The following is a 23,211-nucleotide window of genomic DNA, read 5'->3' as shown; positions in this document are numbered from 1 at the left end:
ACTCTGTTACTGTCTCTTACACTATGTTACTGTCTCTTACACTCTCTTACCCTCTCCTACACTCTGCTACTGTCTCTTACACCCTCTTACACTCTGTTACTGTCTCTTGCACTCTCTTGCACTCTGTAACACTCTCTTACACGCTGTTACACCCTCTTACACACTGTTACTGTCTCTTACACTCTCTTACACTCTGCTACTGTCTCTTACCCTCTGTTACTGTCTCTTACACTCTGCTACTGTCTCCTACACTCTGTTACTGTCTCTTTCACTCTGCTACTGTCTCTTACACACTGCTACTATCTCTTACGCTCTGTTACTGTCTCTTACACTCTACAACACTGTCATACACTCTGTTACTGTATCTTACACTCTGTTACTGTCTCGTACACTCTGTTACTGTCTCTTACACTCTGTTACTGTCTCCTATACTCTGTTACTGTCTCTTACACTTTGTTACTGTCTCCTATACTCTGTTACTGTCTCCTATACTCTGTTACACTCTCTTACACTCTGTTACACCCTCTTACACACTGTTACTGTCTCTTACACTCTCTTACACTCTGCTACTGTCTCTTACATTCTGTTACTGTCACTTACACTCTGCTACTGTCTCTTACACTCTGTTACTGTCTATTTCACTCTGCTACTGTCTCTTACACTCTGCTACTATCTCTTACGCTCTGTTACTGTCTCTTACACTCTACTACACTGTCATACACTCTGTTACTGTCTCGTACACTCTGTTACTGTCTCTTACACTCTGTTACTGTCTCCTATACTCTGTTACTGTCTCTTACACTCTGTTACTGTCTCCTATACTCTGTTACTGTCTCCTATACTCTGTTACACTCTCTTACACTCTGCTGCTGTCTCATATACTCTGTTACTGTCTCTTACACTCTGTTACTGTCTCTTACACTCTCTTACACTCTGTTACACTCTCTTACACGCTGTTACACTCTCTTACACGCTGTTACACACTGTTACTGTCTGTTACACTCTCTTACACTCTGCTACTGTCTCTTACACTCTGTTACTGTCTCTTACACTCTGCTACTGTCTCTTACACTCTGTTACTGTCTCTTACACTCTACTACACTGTCATACACTCTGTTACTGTATCTTACACTCTGTTACTGTCTCGTACACTCTGTTACTGTCTCTTACACTCTGTTACTGCCTCCTTTACTCTGTTACTGTCTCCTATACTCTGTTACTGTCTCTTACACTCTGTTACTGTCTCCTATACTCTGTTACTGTCTCCTATACTCTGTTACACTCTCTTACACTCTGTTACACCCTCTTACACACTGTTACTGTCTCTTACACTCTCTTACACTCTGCTACTGTCTCTTACATTCTGTTACTGTCACTTACACTCTGCTACTGTCTCTTACACTCTGTTACTGTCTATTTCACTCTGCTACTGTCTCTTACCCTCTGTTACTGTCTCTTACACTCTGCTACTGTCTCCTACACTCTGTTACTGTCTCTTTCACTCTGCTACTGTCTCTTACACTCTGCTACTATCTCTTACGCTCTGTTACTGTCTCTTACACTCTACTACACTGTCATACACTCTGTTACTGTATCTTACACTCTGTTACTGTCTCGTACACTCTGTTACTGTCTCCTATACTCTGTTACTGTCTCCTATACTCTGTTACACTCTCTTACACTCTGTTACACCCTCTTACACACTGTTACTGTCTCTTACACTCTCTTACACTCTGCTACTGTCTCTTACATTCTGTTACTGTCACTTACACTCTGCTACTGTCTCTTACACTCTGTTACTGTCTATTTCACTCTGCTACTGTCTCTTACCCTCTGTTACTGTCTCTTACACTCTGCTACTGTCTCCTACACTCTGTTACTGTCTCTTTCACTCTGCTACTGTCTCTTACACTCTGCTACTATCTCTTACGCTCTGTTACTGTCTCTTACACTCTACTACACTGTCATACACTCTGTTACTGTATCTTACACTCTGTTACTGTCTCCTATACTCTGTTACTGTCTCCTAAACTCTGTTACTGTCTCTTACACTCTGTTACTGTCTCCTATACTCTGTTACTGTCTCCTATACTCTGTTACACTCTCTTACACTCTGTTACACCCTCTTACACACTGTTACTGTCTCTTACACTCTCTTACACTCTGCTACTGTCTCTTACATTCTGTTACTGTCACTTACACTCTGCTACTGTCTCTTACACTCTGTTACTGTCTATTTCACTCTGCTACTGTCTCTTACACTCTGCTACTGTCTCTTACGCTCTGTTACTGTCTCTTACACTCTACTACACTGTCATACACTCTGTTACTGTATCTTACACTCTGTTACTGTCTCGTACACTCTGTTACTGTCTCTTACACTCTTTTACTGTCTCCTATACTCTGTTACTGTCTCTTACACTCTGTTACTGTCTCCTATACTCTGTTACTGTCTCCTATACTCTGTTACACTCTCTTACACTCTGCTGCTGTCTCATATACTCTGTTACTGTATCTTACACTCTGTTACTGTCTCGTACACTCTGTTACTGTCTCTTACACTCTGTTAATGTCTCCTATACTCTGTTACTGTCTTTTACACTCTGTTACTGTCTCATATACTCTGTTACTGTCTCCTATACTCTGTTACACTCTCTTACACTCTGCTGCTGTCTCATATACTCTGTTACTGTCTCTTACACTATGTTACTGTCTCTTACACTCTCTTACCCTCTCCTACACTCTGCTACTGTCTCTTACACCCTCTTACACTCTGTTACTGTCTCTTACACTCTCTTACACTCTGTTACACTCTCTTACACTCTGTTACACCCTCTTACACACTGTTACTGTCTCTTACACTCTCTTACACTCTGCTACTGTCTCTTACATTCTGTTACTGTCACTTACACTCTGCTACTGTCTCTTACACTCTGTTACTGTCTATTTCACTCTGCTACTGTCTCTTACCCTCTGTTACTGTCTCCTATACTCTGTTACTGTCTCTTACACTCTGTTACTGTCTCCTATACTCTGTTACTGTCTCCTATACTCTGTTACACTCTCTTACACTCTGTTACACCCTCTTACACACTGTTACTGTCTCTTACACTCTCTTACACTCTGCTACTGTCTCTTACATTCTGTTACTGTCACTTACACTCTGCTACTGTCTCTTACACTCTGTTACTGTCTCTTACACTCTGTTACTGTCTCCTATACTCTGTTACTGTCTCCTATACTCTGTTACACTCTCTTACACTCTGCTGCTGTCTCATATACTCTGTTACTGTCTCTTACACTCTGTTACTGTCTCTTACACTCTCTTACACTCTCTTACACTCTGTTACTGTCTCTTACATTCTCTTACACTCTGTTACTGTCTCCTATACTCTGTTACCGTCTCTTACTCTCTGCTACTGTCTCTTACACAGGTTTACGATGTCTACGCGAAGAGATCCCCAGAGACGTTCACAGTATACTGAGATCATTCTGGACTATGTGATCCTAGAGGACGGTATATGCCATGTGACACTCTCTTACACTCTACTACACTCTACTACACTCTGCTACTGTCTCTTTCACTCTGTTACTGTCTCTTTCACTCTGCTACTGTCTCTTACACTCTGCTACTATCTCTTACGCTCTGTTACTGTCTCTTACACTCTACTACACTGTCATACACTCTGTTACTGTATCTTACACTCTGTTACTGTCTCGTACACTCTGTTACTGTCTCTTACACTCTGTTACTGCCTCCTTTACTCTGTTACTGTCTCCTATACTCTGTTACTGTCTCTTACACTCTGTTACTGTCTCCTATACTCTGTTACTGTCTCCTATACACTGTTACACTCTCTTACACTCTGTTACACCCTCTTACACACTGTTACTGTCTCTTACACTCTCTTACACTCTGCTACTGTCTCTTACACTCTGTTACTGCCTCCTTTACTCTGTTACTGTCTCCTATACTCTGTTACTGTCTCTTACACTCTGTTACTGTCTCCTATACTCTGTTACTGTCTCCTATACTCTGTTACACTCTCTTACACTCTGTTACACCCTCTTACACACTGTTACTGTCTCTTACATTCTGTTACTGTCACTTACACTCTGCTACTGTCTCTTACACTCTGTTACTGTCTATTTCACTCTGCTACTGTCTCTTACCCTCTGTTACTGTCTCTTACACTCTGCTACTGTCTCCTACACTCTGTTACTGTCTCTTTCACTCTGCTACTGTCTCTTACACTCTGCTACTATCTCTTACGCTCTGTTACTGTCTCTTACACTCTACTACACTGTCATACACTCTGTTACTGTATCTTACACTCTGTTACTGTCTCGTACACTCTGTTACTGTCTCTTACACTCTGTTACTGCCTCCTATACTCTGTTACTGTCTCCTATACTCTGTTACTGTCTCTTACACTCTGTTACTGTCTCCTATACTCTGTTACTGTCTCCTATACTCTGTTACACTCTCTTACACTCTGTTACACCCTCTTACACACTGTTACTGTCTCTTACACTCTGCTACTGTCTCTTACATTCTGTTACTGTCACTTACACTCTGCTACTGTCTCTTACACTCTGTTACTGTCTCTTACACTCTGTTACTGTCTCTTGCACTCTGTTACTGTCTCCTATACTCTGTTACTGTCTCCTATACTCTGTTACACTCTCTTACACTCTGCTGCTGTCTCATATACTCTGTTACTGTCTCTTACACTCTGTTACTGTCTCTTACACTCTCTTACACTCTGTTACTGTCTCTTACATTCTCTTACACTCTGTTACTGTCTCTTACACTCTGTTACTGCCTCCTATACTCTGTTACTGTCTCCTATACTCTGTTACTGTCTCTTACACTCTGTTACTGTCTCCTATACTCTGTTACTGTCTCCTATACTCTGTTACTGTCTCCTATACTCTGTTACACTCTCTTACACTCTGTTACACCCTCTTACACACTGTTACTGTCTCTTACACTCTCTTACACTCTGCTACTGTCTCTTACATTCTGTTACTGTCACTTACACTCTGCTACTGTCTCTTACACTCTGTTACTGTCTCTTACACTCTGTTACTGTCTCCTATACTCTGTTACTGTCTCCTATACTCTGTTACACTCTCTTACACTCTGCTGCTGTCTCATATACTCTGTTACTGTCTCTTACACTCTGTTACTGTCTCTTACACTCTCTTACACTCTGTTACTGTCTCTTACATTCTCTTACACTCTGTTACTGTCTCCTATACTCTGTTACCGTCTCTTACTCTCTGCTACTGTCTCTTACACAGGTTTACGATGTCTACGCGAAGAGATCCCCAGAGACGTTCACAGTATACTGAGATCATTCTGGACTATGTGATCCTAGAGGACGGTATATGCCATGTGACACTCTCTTACACTCTACTACAGTCTACTACACTCTGCTACTGTCTCTTTCACTCTGTTACTGTCTCTTTCACTCTGCTACTGTCTCTTACACTCTGCTACTATCTCTTACGCTCTGTTACTGTCTCTTACACTCTACTACACTGTCATACACTCTGTTACTGTATCTTACACTCTGTTACTGTCTCGTACACTCTGTTACTGTCTCTTACACTCTGTTACTGCCTCCTTTACTCTGTTACTGTCTCCTATACTCTGTTACTGTCTCTTACACTCTGTTACTGTCTCCTATACTCTGTTACTGTCTCCTATACTCTGTTACACTCTCTTACACTCTGTTACACCCTCTTACACACTGTTACTGTCTCTTACACTCTCTTACACTCTGCTACTGTCTCTTACATTCTGTTACTGTCACTTACACTCTGCTACTGTCTCTTACACTCTGTTACTGTCTATTTCACTCTGCTACTGTCTCTTACCCTCTGTTACTGTCTCTTACACTCTGCTACTGTCTCCTACACTCTGTTACTGTCTCTTTCACTCTGCTACTGTCTCTTACACTCTGCTACTATCTCTTACGCTCTGTTACTGTCTCTTACACTCTACTACACTGTAATACACTCTGTTACTGTATCTTACACTCTGTTACTGTCTCGTACACTCTGTTACTGTCTCTTACACTCTGTTACTGCCTCCTATACTCTGTTACTGTCTCCTATACTCTGTTACTGTCTCTTACACTCTGTTACTGTCTCCTATACTCTGTTACTGTCTCCTATACTCTGTTACACTCTCTTACACTCTGTTACACCCTCTTACACACTGTTACTGTCTCTTACACTCTCTTACACTCTGCTACTGTCTCTTACACTCTGCTACTGTCTCTTACATTCTGTTACTGTCACTTACACTCTGCTACTGTCTCTTACACTCTGTTACTGTCTCTTACACTCTGTTACTGTCTCCTATACTCTGTTACTGTCTCCTATACTCTGTTACACTCTCTTACACTCTGCTGCTGTCTCATATACTCTGTTACTGTCTCTTACACTCTGTTACTGTCTCTTACACTCTCTTACACTCTCTTACACTCTGTTACTGTCTCTTACATTCTCTTACACTCTGTTACTGTCTCCTATACTCTGTTACCGTCTCTTACTCTCTGCTACTGTCTCTTACACAGGTTTACGATGTCTACGCGAAGAGATCCCCAGAGACGTTCACAGTATACTGAGATCATTCTGGACTATGTGATCCTAGAGGACGGTATATGCCATGTGACACTCTCTTACACTCTACTACACTCTACTACACTCTGCTACTGTCTCTTTCACTCTGTTACTGTCTCTTTCACTCTGCTACTGTCTCTTACACTCTGCTACTATCTCTTACGCTCTGTTACTGTCTCTTACACTCTACTACACTGTCATACACTCTGTTACTGTATCTTACACTCTGTTACTGTCTCGTACACTCTGTTACTGTCTCTTACACTCTGTTACTGCCTCCTTTACTCTGTTACTGTCTCCTATACTCTGTTACACTCTCTTACACTCTGTTACACCCTCTTACACACTGTTACTGTCTCTTACATTCTGTTACTGTCACTTACACTCTGCTACTGTCTCTTACACTCTGTTACTGTCTATTTCACTCTGCTACTGTCTCTTACCCTCTGTTACTGTCTCTTACACTCTGCTACTGTCTCCTACACTCTGTTACTGTCTCTTTCACTCTGCTACTGTCTCTTACACTCTGCTACTATCTCTTACGCTCTGTTACTGTCTCTTACACTCTACTACACTGTCATACACTCTGTTACTGTATCTTACACTCTGTTACTGTCTCGTACACTCTGTTACTGTCTCTTACACTCTGTTACTGCCTCCTATACTCTGTTACTGTCTCCTATACTCTGTTACTGTCTCTTACACTCTGTTACTGTCTCCTATACTCTGTTACTGTCTCCTATACTCTGTTACACTCTCTTACACTCTGTTACACCCTCTTACACACTGTTACTGTCTCTTACACTCTGCTACTGTCTCTTACATTCTGTTACTGTCACTTACACTCTGCTACTGTCTCTTACACTCTGTTACTGTCTCTTACACTCTGTTACTGTCTCTTGCACTCTGTTACTGTCTCCTATACTCTGTTACTGTCTCCTATACTCTGTTACACTCTCTTACACTCTGCTGCTGTCTCATATACTCTGTTACTGTCTCTTACACTCTGTTACTGTCTCTTACACTCTCTTACACTCTCTTACACTCTGTTACTGTCTCTTACATTCTCTTACACTCTGTTACTGTCTCCTATACTCTGTTACCGTCTCTTACTCTCTGCTACTGTCTCTTACACAGGTTTACGATGTCTACGCGAAGAGATCCCCAGAGACGTTCACAGTATACTGAGATCATTCTGGACTATGTGATCCTAGAGGACGGTATATGCCATGTGACACTCTCTTACACTCTACTACACTCTGCTACTGTCTCTTTCACTCTGTTACTATCTCTTTCACTCTGCTACTGTCTCTTACACTCTGCTACTATCTCTTACGCTCTGTTACTGTCTCTTACACTCTACTACACTGTCATACACTCTGTTACTGTATCTTACACTCTGTTACTGTCTCGTACACTCTGTTACTGTCTCTTACACTCTGTTACTGCCTCCTTTACTCTGTTACTGTCTCCTATACTCTGTTACTGTCTCTTACACTCTGTTACTGTCTCCTATACTCTGTTACTGTCTCCTATACTCTGTTACACTCTCTTACACTCTGTTACACCCTCTTACACACTGTTACTGTCTCTTACACTCTCTTACACTCTGCTACTGTCTCTTACATTCTGTTACTGTCACTTACACTCTGCTACTGTCTCTTACACTCTGTTACTGTCTATTTCACTCTGCTACTGTCTCTTACCCTCTGTTACTGTCTCTTACACTCTGCTACTGTCTCCTACACTCTGTTACTGTCTCTTTCACTCTGCTACTGTCTCTTACACTCTGCTACTATCTCTTACGCTCTGTTACTGTCTCTTACACTCTACTACACTGTCATACACTCTGTTACTGTATCTTACACTCTGTTACTGTCTCTTACACTCTGTTACTGTCTCCTATACTCTGTTACTGTCTCAGATACTCTGTTACACTCTCTTACACTCTGTTACACCCTCTTACACACTGTTACTGTCTCTTACACTCTCTTACACTCTGCTACTGTCTCTTACATTCTGTTACTGTCACTTACACTCTGCTACTGTCTCTTACACTCTGTTACTGTCTATTTCACTCTGCTACTGTCTCTTACACTCTGCTACTATCTCTTACGCTCCGTTACTGTCTCTTACACTCTACTACACTGTCATACACTCTGTTACTGTATCTTACACTCTGTTACTGTCTCGTACACTCTGTTACTGTCTCTTACACTCTTTTACTGTCTCCTATACTCTGTTACTGTCTCCTATACTCTGTTACACTCTCTTACACTCTGCTGCTGTCTCATATACTCTGTTACTGTATCTTACACTCTGTTACTGTCTCGTACACTCTGTTACTGTCTCTTACACTCTGTTACTGTCTCCTATACTCTGTTACTGTCTTTTACACTCTGTTACTGTCTCCTATACTCTGTTACTGTCTCCTATACTCTGTTACACTCTCTTACACTCTGCTGCTGTCTCATATACTCTGTTACTGTCTCTTACACTATGTTACTGTCTCTTACACTCTCTTACCCTCTCCTACACTCTGCTACTGTCTCTTACACCCTCTTACACTCTGTTACTGTCTCTTGCACTCTCTTACACTCTGTAACACTCTCTTACACGCTGTTACACCCTCTTACACACTGTTACTGTCTCTTACACTCTCTTACACTCTGCTACTGTCTCTTACCCTCTGTTACTGTCTCTTACACTCTGCTACTGTCTCCTACACTCTGTTACTGTCTCTTTCACTCTGCTACTGTCTCTTACACACTGCTACTATCTCTTACGCTCTGTTACTGTCTCTTAGACTCTACTACACTGTCATACACTCTGTTACTGTATCTTACACTCTGTTACTGTCTCGTACACTCTGTTACTGTCTCTTACACTCTGTTACTGTCTCCTATACTCTGTTACTGTCTCTTACACTCTGTTACTGTCTCCTATACTCTGTTACTGTCTCCTATACTCTGTTACACTCTCTTACACTCTGTTACACCCTCTTACACACTGTTACTGTCTCTTACACTCTCTTACACTCTGCTACTGTCTCTTACATTCTGTTACTGTCACTTACACTCTGCTACTGTCTCTTACACTCTGTTACTGTCTATTTCACTCTGCTACTGTCTCTTACACTCTGCTACTATCTCTTACGCTCTGTTACTGTCTCTTACACTCTACTACACTGTCATACACTCTGTTACTGTCTCGTACACTCTGTTACTGTCTCTTACACTCTGTTACTGTCTCCTATACTCTGTTACTGTCTCTTACACTCTGTTACTGTCTCCTATACTCTGTTACTGTCTCCTATACTCTGTTACACTCTCTTACACTCTGCTGCTGTCTCATATACTCTGTTACTGTCTCTTACACTCTGTTACTGTCTCTTACACTCTCTTACACGCTGTTACACTCTCTTACACGCTGTTACACCCTGTTACACACTGTTACTGTCTGTTACACTCTCTTACACTCTGCTACTGTCTCTTACACTCTGTTACTGTCTCTTACACTCTGCTACTGTCTCTTACACTCTGTTACTGTCTCTTTCACTCTGCTACTGTCTCCTATACTCTGTTACTGTCTCCTATACTCTGTTACACCCTCTTACACACTGTTACTGTCTCTTACACTCTCTTACTCTCTGTTACTGTCACTTACACTCTGCTACTGTCTCTTACACTCTGTTACTGTCTATTTCACGCTGCTACTGTCTCTTACACTCTGCTACTATCTCTTACGCTCTGTTACTGTCTCTTACACTCTACTACACTGTCATACACTCTGTTACTGTATCTTACACTCTGTTACTGTCTCGTACACTCTGTTACTGTCTCTTACACTCTGTTACTGTCTCCTATACTATGTTACTGTCTTTTACACTCTGTTACTGTCTCCTATACTCTGTTACTGTCTCCTATACTCTGTTACACTCTCTTACACTCTGCTGCTGTCTCATCTACTCTGTTACTGTCTCTTACACTATGTTACTGTCTCTTACACTCTCTTACCCTCTCCTACACTCTGCTACTGTCTCTTACACCCTCTTACACTCTGTTACTGTCTCTTACACTCTCTTACACTCTGTTACACTCTCTTACACGCTGTTACACCCTCTTACACACTGTTACTGTCTCTTACCCTCTGTTACTGTCTCTTACACTCTGCTACTGTCTCCTACACTCTGTTACTGTCTCTTTCACTCTGCTACTGTCTCTTACACTCTGCTACTATCTCTTACGCTCTGTTACTGTCTCTTACACTCTACTACACTGTCATACACTCTGTTACTGTATCTTACACTCTGTTACTGTCTCGTACACTCTGTTACTGTCTCCTATACTCTGTTACTGTCTCCTATACTCTGTTACTGTCTCTTACACTCTGTTACTGTCTCCTATACTCTGTTACTGTCTCCTATACTCTGTTACACTCTCTTACACTCTGTTACACCCTCTTACACACTGTTACTGTCTCTTACACTCTCTTACACTCTCTTACACTCTGCTACTGTCTCTTACCCTCTGTTACTGTCTCTTACACTCTGCTACTGTCTCCTACACTCTGTTACTGTCTCTTTCACTCTGCTACTGTCTCTTACACTCTGCTACTATCTCTTACGCTCTGTTACTGTCTCTTACACTCTACTACACTGTCATACACTCTGTTACTGTATCTTACACTCTGTTACTGTCTCGTACACTCTGTTACTGTCTCTTACACTCTGTTACTGCCTCCTATACTCTGTTACTGTCTCCTATACTCTGTTACTGTCTCTTACACTCTGTTACTGTCTCCTATACTCTGTTACTGTCTCCTATACTCTGTTACACTCTCTTACACTCTGTTACACCCTCTTACACACTGTTACTGTCTCTTACACTCACTTACACTCTGCTACTGTCTCTTACACTCTGTTACTGTCTCTTACACTCTGTTACTGTCTCCTATACTCTGTTACACTCTCTTACACTCTGCTGCTGTCTCATATACTCTGTTACTGTCTCTTACACTCTGTTACTGTCTCTTACACTCTCTTACACTCTGTTACTGTCTCTTACATTCTCTTACACTCTGTTACTGTCTCCTATACTCTGTTACCGTCTCTTACTCTCTGCTACTGTCTCTTACACAGGTTTACGATGTCTACGTGAAGAGATCCCCAGAGACGTTCACAGTATACTGAGATCATTCTGGACTATGTGATCCTAGAGGACGGTATATGCCATGTGACACTCTCTTACACTCTACTACACCCTACTACACTCTGCTACTGTCTCTTTCACTCTGTTACTGTCTCTTTCACTCTGCTACTGTCTCTTACACTCTGCTACTATCTCTTACGCTCTGTTACTGTCTCTTACACTCTACTACACTGTCATACACTCTGTTACTGTATCTTACACTCTGTTACTGTCTCGTACACTCTGTTACTGTCTCTTACACTCTGTTACTGCCTCCTTTACTCTGTTACTGTCTCCTATACTCTGTTACTGTCTCTTACACTCTGTTACTGTCTCCTATACTCTGTTACTGTCTCCTATACTCTGTTACACTCTCTTACACTCTGTTACACCCTCTTACACACTGTTACTGTCTCTTACACTCTCTTACACTCTGCTACTGTCTCTTACATTCTGTTACTGTCACTTACACTATGCTACTGTCTCTTACACTCTGTTACTGTCTATTTCACTCTGCTACTGTCTCTTACCCTCTGTTACTGTCTCTTACACTCTGCTACTGTCTCCTACACTCTGTTACTGTCTCTTTCACTCTGCTACTGTCTCTTACACTCTGCTACTATCTCTTACGCTCTGTTACTGTCTCTTACACTCTACTACACTGTCATACACTCTGTTACTGTATCTTACACTCTGTTACTGTCTCGTACACTCTGTTACTGTCTCCTATACTCTGTTACTGTCTCCTATACTCTGTTACACTCTCTTACACTCTGTTACACCCTCTTACACACTGTTACTGTCTCTTACACTCTCTTACACTCTGCTACTGTCTCTTACATTCTGTTACTGTCACTTACACTCTGCTACTGTCTCTTACACTCTGTTACTGTCTATTTCACTCTGCTACTGTCTCTTACACTCTGTTACTGTCTATTTCACGCTGCTACTGTCTCTTACACTCTGCTACTATCTCTTACGCTCTGTTACTGTCTCTTACACTCTACTACACTGTCATACACTCTGTTACTGTATCTTACACTCTGTTACTGTCTCGTACACTCTGTTACTGTCTCTTACACTCTGTTACTGTCTCCTATACTCTGTTACTGTCTTTTACACTCTGTTACTGTCTCCTATACTCTGTTACTGTCTCCTATACTCTGTTACACTCTCTTACACTCTGCTGCTGTCTCATATACTCTGTTACTGTCTCTTACACTATGTTACTGTCTCTTACACTCTCTTACCCTCTCCTACACTCTGCTACTGTCTCTTACACCCTCTTACACTCTGTTACTGTCTCTTACACTCTCTTACACTCTGTTACACTCTCTTACACGCTTTTACACCCTCTTACACACTGTTACTGTCTCTTACCCTCTGTTACTGTCTCTTACACTCTGCTACTGTCTCCTACACTCTGTTACTGTCTCTTTCACTCTGCTACTGTCTCTTACACTCTGCTACTATCTCTTACGCTCTGTTACTGTCTCTTACACTCTACTACACTGTCATACACTCTGTTACTGTATCTTACACTCTGTTACTGTCTCTTACACTTTGTTACTGTCTCCTATACTCTGTTACTGTCTCCTATACTCTGTTACTGTTTCTTACACTCTGTTACTGTCTCCTATACTCTGTTACTGTCTCCTATACTCTGTTACACTCTCTTACACTCTGTTACACCCTCTTACACACTGTTACTGTCTCTTACACTCTCTTACACTCTGCTACTGTCTCTTACATTCTGTTACTGTCACTTACACTCTGCTACTGTCTCTTACACTCTGTTACTGTCTATTTCACTCTGCTACTGTCTCTTACACTCTGCTACTATCTCTTACGCTCTGTTACTGTCTCTTACACTCTACTACACTGTCATACACTCTGTTACTGTCTCGTACACTCTGTTACTGTCTCTTACACTCTTTTACTGTCTCCTATACTCTTACTGTCTCTTACACTCTGTTACTGTCTCTTACACTCTGTTACTGTCTCCTATACTCTGTTACTGTCTCCTATACTCTGTTACACTCTCTTACACTCTGCTGCTGTCTCATATACTCTGTTACTGTATCTTACACTCTGTTACTGTCTCGTACACTCTGTTACTGTCTCTTACACTCTGTTACTGTCTCCTATACTCTGTTACTGTATTTTACACTCTGTTACTGTCTCCTATACTCTGTTACTGTCTCCTATACTCTGTTACACTCTCTTACACTCTGCTGCTGTCTCATATACTCTGTTACTGTCTCTTACACTATGTTACTGTATCTTACACTCTCTTACCCTCTCCTACACTCTGCTACTGTCTCTTACACCCTCTTACACTCTGTTACTGTCTCTTACACTCTCTTACACTCTGTTACACTCTCTTACACTCTGTTACACCCTCTTACACACTGTTACTGTCTCTTACACTCTCTTACACTCTGCTACTGTCTCTTACATTCTGTTACTGTCACTTACACTCTGCTACTGTCTCTTACACTCTGTTACTGTCTATTTCACTCTGCTACTGTCTCGTACCCTCTGTTACTGTCTATTACCCTCTGCTACTGTCTCCTACACTCTGTTACTGTCTCTTTCACTCTGCTACTGTCTCTTACACTCTGCTACTATCTCTTACGCTCTGTTACTGTCTCTTACACTCTACTACACTGTCATACACTCTGTTACTGTATCTTACACTCTGTTACTGTCTCGTACACTCTGTTACTGTCTCTTACACTCTGTTACTGCCTCCTATACTCTGTTACTGTCTCCTATACTCTGTTACTGTCTCTTACACTCTGTTACTGTCTCCTATACTCTGTTACTGTCTCCTATACTCTGTTACACTCTCTTACACTCTGTTACACCCTCTTACACACTGTTACTGTCTCTTACACTCTCTTACACTCTGCTACTGTCTCTTACATTCTGTTACTGTCACTTACACTCTGCTACTGTCTCTTACACTCTGTTACTGTCTCTTACACTCTGTTACTGTCTCTTACACTCTGTTACTGTCTCCTATACTCTGTTACTGTCTCCTATACTCTGTTACACTCTCTTACACTCTGCTGCTGTCTCATATACTCTGTTACTGTCTCTTACACTCTGTTACTGTCTCTTACACTCTCTTACACTCTCTTACACTCTGTTACTGTCTCTTACATTCTCTTACACTCTGTTACTGTCTCCTATACTCTGTTACCGTCTCTTACTCTCTGCTACTGTCTCTTACACAGGTTTACGATGTCTACGCGAAGAGATCCCCAGAGACGTTCACAGTATACTGAGATCATTCTGGACTATGTGATCCTAGAGGACGGTATATGCCATGTGACACTCTCTTACACTCTACTACACTCTACTACACTCTGCTACTGTCTCTTTCACTCTGCTATTGTCTCTTACACTCTGCTACTATCTCTTACGCTCTGTTACTGTCTCTTACACTCTACTACACTGTCATACACTCTGTTACTGTATCTTACACTCTGTTACTGTCTCGTACACTCTGTTACTGTCTCTTACACTCTGTTACTGCCTCCTTTACTCTGTTACTGTCTCCTATACTCTGTTACTGTCTCTTACACTCTGTTACTGTCTCCTATACTCTGTTACTGTCTCCTATACTCTGTTACACTCTCTTACACTCTGTTACACCCTCTTACACACTGTTACTGTCTCGTACACTCTCTTACACTCTGCTACTGTCTCTTACATTCTGTTACTGTCACTTACACTCTGCTACTGTCTCTTACACTCTGTTACTGTCTATTTCACTCTGCTACTGTCTCTTACCCTCTGTTACTGTCTCTTACCCTCTGTTACTGTCTCTTACACTCTGTTACTGTCTCTTTCACTCTGCTACTGTCTCTTACACTCTGCTACTATCTCTTACGCTCTGTTACTGTCTCTTACACTCTACTACACTGTAATACACTCTGTTACTGTATCTTACACTCTGTTACTGTCTCGTACACTCTGTTACTGTCTCTTACACTCTGTTACTGCCTCCTATACTCTGTTACTGTCTCCTATACTCTGTTAATGTCTCTTACACTCTGTTACTGTCTCCTATACTCTGTTACTGTCTCCTATACTCTGTTACACTCTCTTACACTCTGTTACACCCTCTTACACACTGTTACTGTCTCTTACACTCTCTTACACTCTGCTACTGTCTCTTACATTCTGTTACTGTCACTTACACTCTGCTACTGTCTCTTACACTCTGTTACTGTCTCTTACACTCTGTTACTGTCTCTTACACTCTGTTACTGTCTCCTATACTCTGTTACTGTCTCCTATACTCTGTTACACTCTCTTACACTCTGCTGCTGTCTCATATACTCTGTTACTGTCTCTTACACTCTGTTACTGTCTCTTACACTCTCTTACACTCTCTTACACTCTGTTACTGTCTCTTACATTCTCTTACACTCTGTTACTGTCTCCTATACTCTGTTACCGTCTCTTACTCTCTGCTACTGTCTCTTACACAGGTTTACGATGTCTACGCGAAGAGATCCCCAGAGACGTTCACAGTATACTGAGATCATTCTGGACTATGTGATCCTAGAGGACGGTATATGCCATGTGACACTCTCTTACACTCTACTACACTCTGCTACTGTCTCTTTCACTCTGTTACTGTCTCTTTCACTCTGCTACTGTCTCTTACACTCTGCTACTATCTCTTACGCTCTGTTACTGTCTCTTACACTCTACTACACTGTCATACACTCTGTTACTGTATCTTACACTCTGTTACTGTCTCGTACACTCTGTTACTGTCTCTTACACTCTGTTACTGCCTCCTTTACTCTGTTACTGTCTCCTATACTCTGTTACTGTCTCTTACACTCTGTTACTGTCTCCTATACTCTGTTACTGTCTCCTATACTCTGTTACACTCTCTTACACTCTGTTACACCCTCTTACACACTGTTACTGTCTCTTACACTCTCTTACACTCTGCTACTGTCTCTTACATTCTGTTACTGTCACTTACACTATGCTACTGTCTCTTACACTCTGTTACTGTCTATTTCACTCTGCTACTGTCTCTTACCCTCTGTTACTGTCTCTTACACTCTGCTACTGTCTCCTACACTCTGTTACTGTCTCTTTCACTCTGCTACTGTCTCTTACACTCTGCTACTATCTCTTACGCTCTGTTACTGTCTCTTACACTCTACTACACTGTCATACACTCTGTTACTGTATCTTACACTCTGTTACTGTCTCGTACACTCTGTTACTGTCTCCTATACTCTGTTACTGTCTCCTATACTCTGTTACACTCTCTTACACTCTGTTACACCCTCTTACACACTGTTACTGTCTCTTACACTCTCTTACACTCTGCTACTGTCTCTTACATTCTGTTACTGTCACTTACACTCTGCTACTGTCTCTTACACTCTGTTACTGTCTATTTCACTCTGCTACTGTCTCTTACCCTCTGTTACTGTCTCTTACACTCTGCTACTGTCTCCTACACTCTGTTACTGTCTCTTTCACTCTGCTACTGTCTCTTACACTCTGCTACTATCTCTTACGCTCTGTTACTGTCTCTTACACTCTACTACACTGTCATACACTCTGTTACTGTATCTTACACTCTGTTACTGTCTCTTACACTCTGTTACTGTCTCCTATACTCTGTTACTGTCTCATATACTCTGTTACACTCTCTTACACTCTGTTACACCCTCTTACACACTGTTACTGTCTCTTACACTCTCTTACACTCTGCTACTGTCTCTTACATTCTGTTACTGTCACTTACACTCTGCTACTGTCTCTTACACTCTGTTACTGTCTATTTCACTCTGCTACTGTCTCTTACACTCTGCTACTATCTCTTACGCTCCGTTACTGTCTCTTACACTCTACTACACTGTCATACACTCTGTTACTGTGTCTTACACTCTGTTACTGTCTCGTACACTCTGTTACTGTCTCTTACACTCTTTTACTGTCTCCTATACTCTGTTACTGTCTCCTATACTCTGTTGCACTCTCTTACACTCTGCTGCTGTCTCATATACTCTGTTACTGTATCTTACACTCTGTTACTGTCTCGTACACTCTGTTACTGTCTCTTACACTCTGTTACTGTCTCCTATACTCTGTTACTGTCTTTTACACTCTGTTACTGTCTCCTATACTCTGTTACTGTCTCCTATACTCTGTTACACTCTCTTACACTCTGCTGCTGTCTCATATACTCTGTTACTGTCTCTTACACTATGTTACTGTCTCTTTCACTCTCTTACCCTCTCCTACACTCTGCTACTGTCTCTTACACCCTCTTACACTCTGTTACTGTCTCTTGCACTCTCTTACACTCTGTAACACTCTCTTACACGCTGTTACACCCTCTTACACACTGTTACTGTCTCTTACACTCTCTTACACTCTGCTACTGTCTCTTACCCTCTGTTACTGTCTCTTACACTCTGTTACTGTCTCTTACACTCTGCTACTGTCTCTTACACTCTACTACACTGTCATACACTCTGTTACTGTATCTTACACTCTGTTACTGTCTCGTACACTCTGCTACTGTCTCTTACACACTGCTACTATCTCTTACGCTCTGCTACTGTCTCTTACACTCTACTACACTGTCATACACTCTGTTACTGTATCTTACACTCTGTTACTGTCTCTTTCACTCTGCTACTGTCTCTTACACACTGCTACTATCTCTTACGCTCTGTTACTGTCTCTTACACTCTACTACACTGTCATACACTCTGTTACTGTATCTTACACTCTGTTACTGTCTCGTACACTCTGTTACTGTCTCTTACACTCTGTTACTGTCTCCTATACTCTGTTACTGTCTCTTACACTCTGTTACTGTCTCCTATACTCTGTTACTGTCTCCTATACTCTGTTACACTCTCTTACACTCTGTTACACCCTCTTACACACTGTTACTGTCTCTTACACTCTGTTACTGTCTATTTCACTCTGCTACTGTCTCTTACACTCTGCTACTATCTCTTACGCTCTGTTACTGTCTCTTACACTCTACTACACTGTCATATACTCTGTTACTGTATCTTACACTCTGTTACTGTCTCGTACACTCTGTTACTGTCTCTTACACTCTGTTACTGTCTCCTATACTCTGTTACTGTCTCCTATACTCTGTTACTGTCTCTTACACTCTGTTACTGTCTCCTATACTCTGTTACTGTCTCCTATACTCTGTTACACTCTCTTACACTCTGTTACACCCTCTTACACACTGTTACTGTCTCTTACACTCTCTTACACTCTGCTACTGTCTCTTACATTCTGTTACTGTCACTTACACTCTGCTACTGTCTCTTACACTCTGTTACTGTCTATTTCACTCTGCTACTGTCTCTTACCCTCTGTTACTGTCTCTTACACTCTGCTACTGTCTCCTACACTCTGTTACTGTCTCTTTCACTCTGCTACTGTCTCTTACACTCTGCTACTATCTCTTACGCTCTGTTACTGTCTCTTACACTCTACTACACTGTCATACACTCTGTTACTGTATCTTACACTCTGTTACTGTCTCGTACACTCTGTTACTGTCTCTTACACTCTGTTACTGCCTCCTATACTCTGTTACTGTCTCTTACACTCTGTTACTGTCTCCTATACTCTGTTACTGTCTCCTATACTCTGTTACACTCTCTTACACTCTGTTACACCCTCTTACACACTGTTACTGTCTCTTACACTCTCTTACACTCTGCTACTGTCTCTTACATTCTGTTACTGTCACTTACACTCTGCTACTGTCTCTTACACTCTGTTACTGTCTATTTCACTCTGCTACTGTCTCTTACACTCTGCTACTATCTCTTACGCTGTGTTACTGTCTCTTACACTCTACTACACTGTCATACACTCTGTTACTGTATCTTACACTCTGTTACTGTCTCGTACACTCTGTTACTGTCTTTTACACTCTGTTACTGTCTCCTATACTCTGTTACTGTCTCTTACACTCTGTTACTGTCTCCTATACTCTGTTACTGTCTCCTATACTCTGTTACACTCTCTTACACTCTGCTGCTGTCTCATATACTCTGTTACTGTCTCTTACACTCTTTTACCCTCTCCTACACTCTGCTACTGTCTCTTACACCCTCTTACACTCTGTTACTGTCTCTTAAACTCTCTTACACTCTGTTACACTCTCTTACACGCTGTTACACCCTCTTACACACTCTTACTGTCTCTTACACTCTCTTACACTCTGCTACTGTCTCTTACCCTCTGTTACTCTCTCTTAAACTCTGCTACTGTCTCCTACACTCTGTTACTGTCTCTTTCACTCTGCTACTGTCTCTTACACTCTGTTACACTCTCTTACACTCTGTTACTGTCTCGTACACTCTGTTACTGTCTCTTACACTCTGTTACTGTCTCCTATACTCTGTTACTGTCTCCTATACTCTGTTACTGTCTCTTACACTCTGTTACTGTCTCCTATACTCTGTTACTGTCTCCTATACTCTGTTACACTCTCTTACACTCTGTTACACCCTCTTACACACTGTTACTGTCTCTTACACTCTCTTACACTCTGCTACTGTCTCTTACATTCTGTTACTGTCACTTACACTCTGCTACTGTCTCTTACACTCTGTTACTGTCTATTTCACTCTGCTACTGTCTCTTACCCTCTGTTACTGTCTCTTACACTCTGCTACTGTCTCCTACACTCTGTTACTGTCTCTTTCACTCTGCTACTGTCTCTTACACTCTGCTACTATCTCTTACGCTCTGTTACTGTCTCTTACACTCTACTACACTGTCATACACTCTGTTACTGTATCTTACACTCTGTTACTGTCTCGTACACTCTGTTACTGTCTCTTACACTCTGTTACTGCCTCCTATACTCTGTTACTGTCTCTTACACTCTGTTACTGTCTCCTATACTCTGTTACTGTCTCCTATACTCTGTTACACTCTCTTACACTCTGTTACACCCTCTTACACACTGTTACTGTCTCTTACACTCTCTTACACTCTGCTACTGTCTCTTACATTCTGTTACTGTCACTTACACTCTGCTACTGTCTCTTACACTCTGTTACTGTCTATTTCACTCTGCTACTGTCTCTTACACTCTGCTACTATCTCTTACGCTGTGTTACTGTCTCTTACACTCTACTACACTGTCATACACTCTGTTACTGTATCTTACACTCTGTTACTGTCTCGTACACTCTGTTACTGTCTTTTACACTCTGTTACTGTCTCCTATACTCTGTTACTGTCTCTTACACTCTGTTACTGTCTCCTATACTCTGTTACTGTCTCCTATACTCTGTTACACTCTCTTACACTCTGCTGCTGTCTCATATACTCTGTTACTGTCTCTTACACTCTTTTACCCTCTCCTACACTCTGCTACTGTCTCTTACACCCTCTTACACTCTGTTACTGTCTCTTACACTCTCTTACACTCTGTTACACTCTCTTACACGCTGTTACACCCTCTTACACACTCTTACTGTCTCTTACACTCTCTTACACTCTGCTACTGTCTCTTACCCTCTGTTACTGTCTCTTAAACTCTGCTACTGTCTCCTACACTCTGTTACTGTCTCTTTCACTCTGCTACTGTCTCTTACACTCTGTTACACTCTCTTACACTCTGTTACTGTCTCTTACATTCTCTTACACTCTGTTACTGTCTCCTATACTCTGTTACCGTCTCTTACTCTCTGCTACTGTCTCTTACACAGGTTTACGATGTCTACGCGAAGAGATCCCCAGAGACGTTCACAGTATACTGAGATCATTCTGGACTATGTGATCCTAGAGGACGGTATATGCCATGTGACACTCTCTTACACTCTACTACACTCTACTACACTCTGCTACTGTCTCTTTCACTCTGTTACTGTCTCTTTCACTCTGCTACTGTCTCTTACACTCTGCTACTATCTCTTACGCTCTGTTACTGTCTCTTACACTCTACTACACTGTCATACACTCTATTACTGTATCTTACACTCTGTTACTGTCTCGTACACTCTGTTACTGTCTCTTACACTCTGTTACACCCTCTTACACACTGTTACTGTCTCTTACACTCTCTTACACTCTGCTACTGTCTCTTACATTCTGTTACTGTCACTTACACTCTGCTACTGTGTCTTACACTCTGTTACTGTCTATTTCACTCTGCTACTGTCTCTTACCCTCTGTTACTGTCTCTTACACTCTGCTACTGTCTCCTACACTCTGTTACTGTCTCTTTCACTCTGCTACTGTCTCTTACACTCTGCTACTATCTCTTACGCTCTGTTACTGTCTCTTACACTCTACTACACTGTCATACACTCTGTTACTGTATCTTACACTCTGTTACTGTCTCGTACACTCTGTTACTGTCTCTTACACTCTGTTACTGCCTCCTATACTCTGTTACTGTCTCCTATACTCTGTTACTGTCTCTTACACTCTGTTACTGTCTCCTATACTCTGTTACTGTCTCCTATACTCTGTTACACTCTCTTACACTCTGTTACACCCTCTTACACACTGTTACTGTCTCTTACACTCTCTTACACTCTGCTACTGTCTCTTACATTCTGTTACTGTCACTTACACTCTGCTACTGTCTCTTACACTCTGTTACTGTCTCTTACACTCTGTTACTGTCTCTTACACTCTGTTACTGTCTCCTATACTCTGTTACTGTCTCCTATACTCTGTTACACTCTCTTACACTCTGCTGCTGTCTCATATACTCTGTTACTGTCTCTTACACTCTGTTACTGTCTCTTACACTCTCTTACACTCTCTTACACTCTGTTACTGTCTCTTACATTCTCTTACACTCTGTTACTGTCTCCTATACTCTGTTACCGTCTCTTACTCTCTACTACTGTCTCTTACACAGGTTTACGATGTCTACGCGAAGAGATCCCCAGAGACGTTCACAGTATACTGAGATCATTCTGGACTATGTGATCCTAGAGGACGGTATATGCCATGTGACACTCTCTTACACTCTACTACACTCTACTACACTCTGCTACTGTCTCTTTCACTCTGTTACTGTCTCTTTCACTCTGCTACTGTCTCTTACACTCTGCTACTATCTCTTACGCTCTGTTACTGTCTCTTACACTCTACTACACTGTCATACACTCTGTTACTGTATCTTACACTCTATTACTGTCTTGTACACTCTGTTACTGTCTCTTACACTCTGTTACTGCCTCCTATACTCTGTTACTGTCTCCTATACTCTGTTACTGTCTCTTACACTCTGTTACTGTCTCCTATACTCTGTTACTGTCTCCTATACTCTGTTACACTCTCTTACACTCTGTTACACCCTCTTACACACTGTTACTGTCTC

This window comes from Spea bombifrons, chromosome 10 (assembly GCF_027358695.1).
Source record: "Spea bombifrons isolate aSpeBom1 chromosome 10, aSpeBom1.2.pri, whole genome shotgun sequence".
NCBI classification, from domain to species: Eukaryota; Metazoa; Chordata; class Amphibia; order Anura; family Pelobatidae; genus Spea; species Spea bombifrons.
This window is presented reverse-complemented; position numbering follows the sequence as displayed.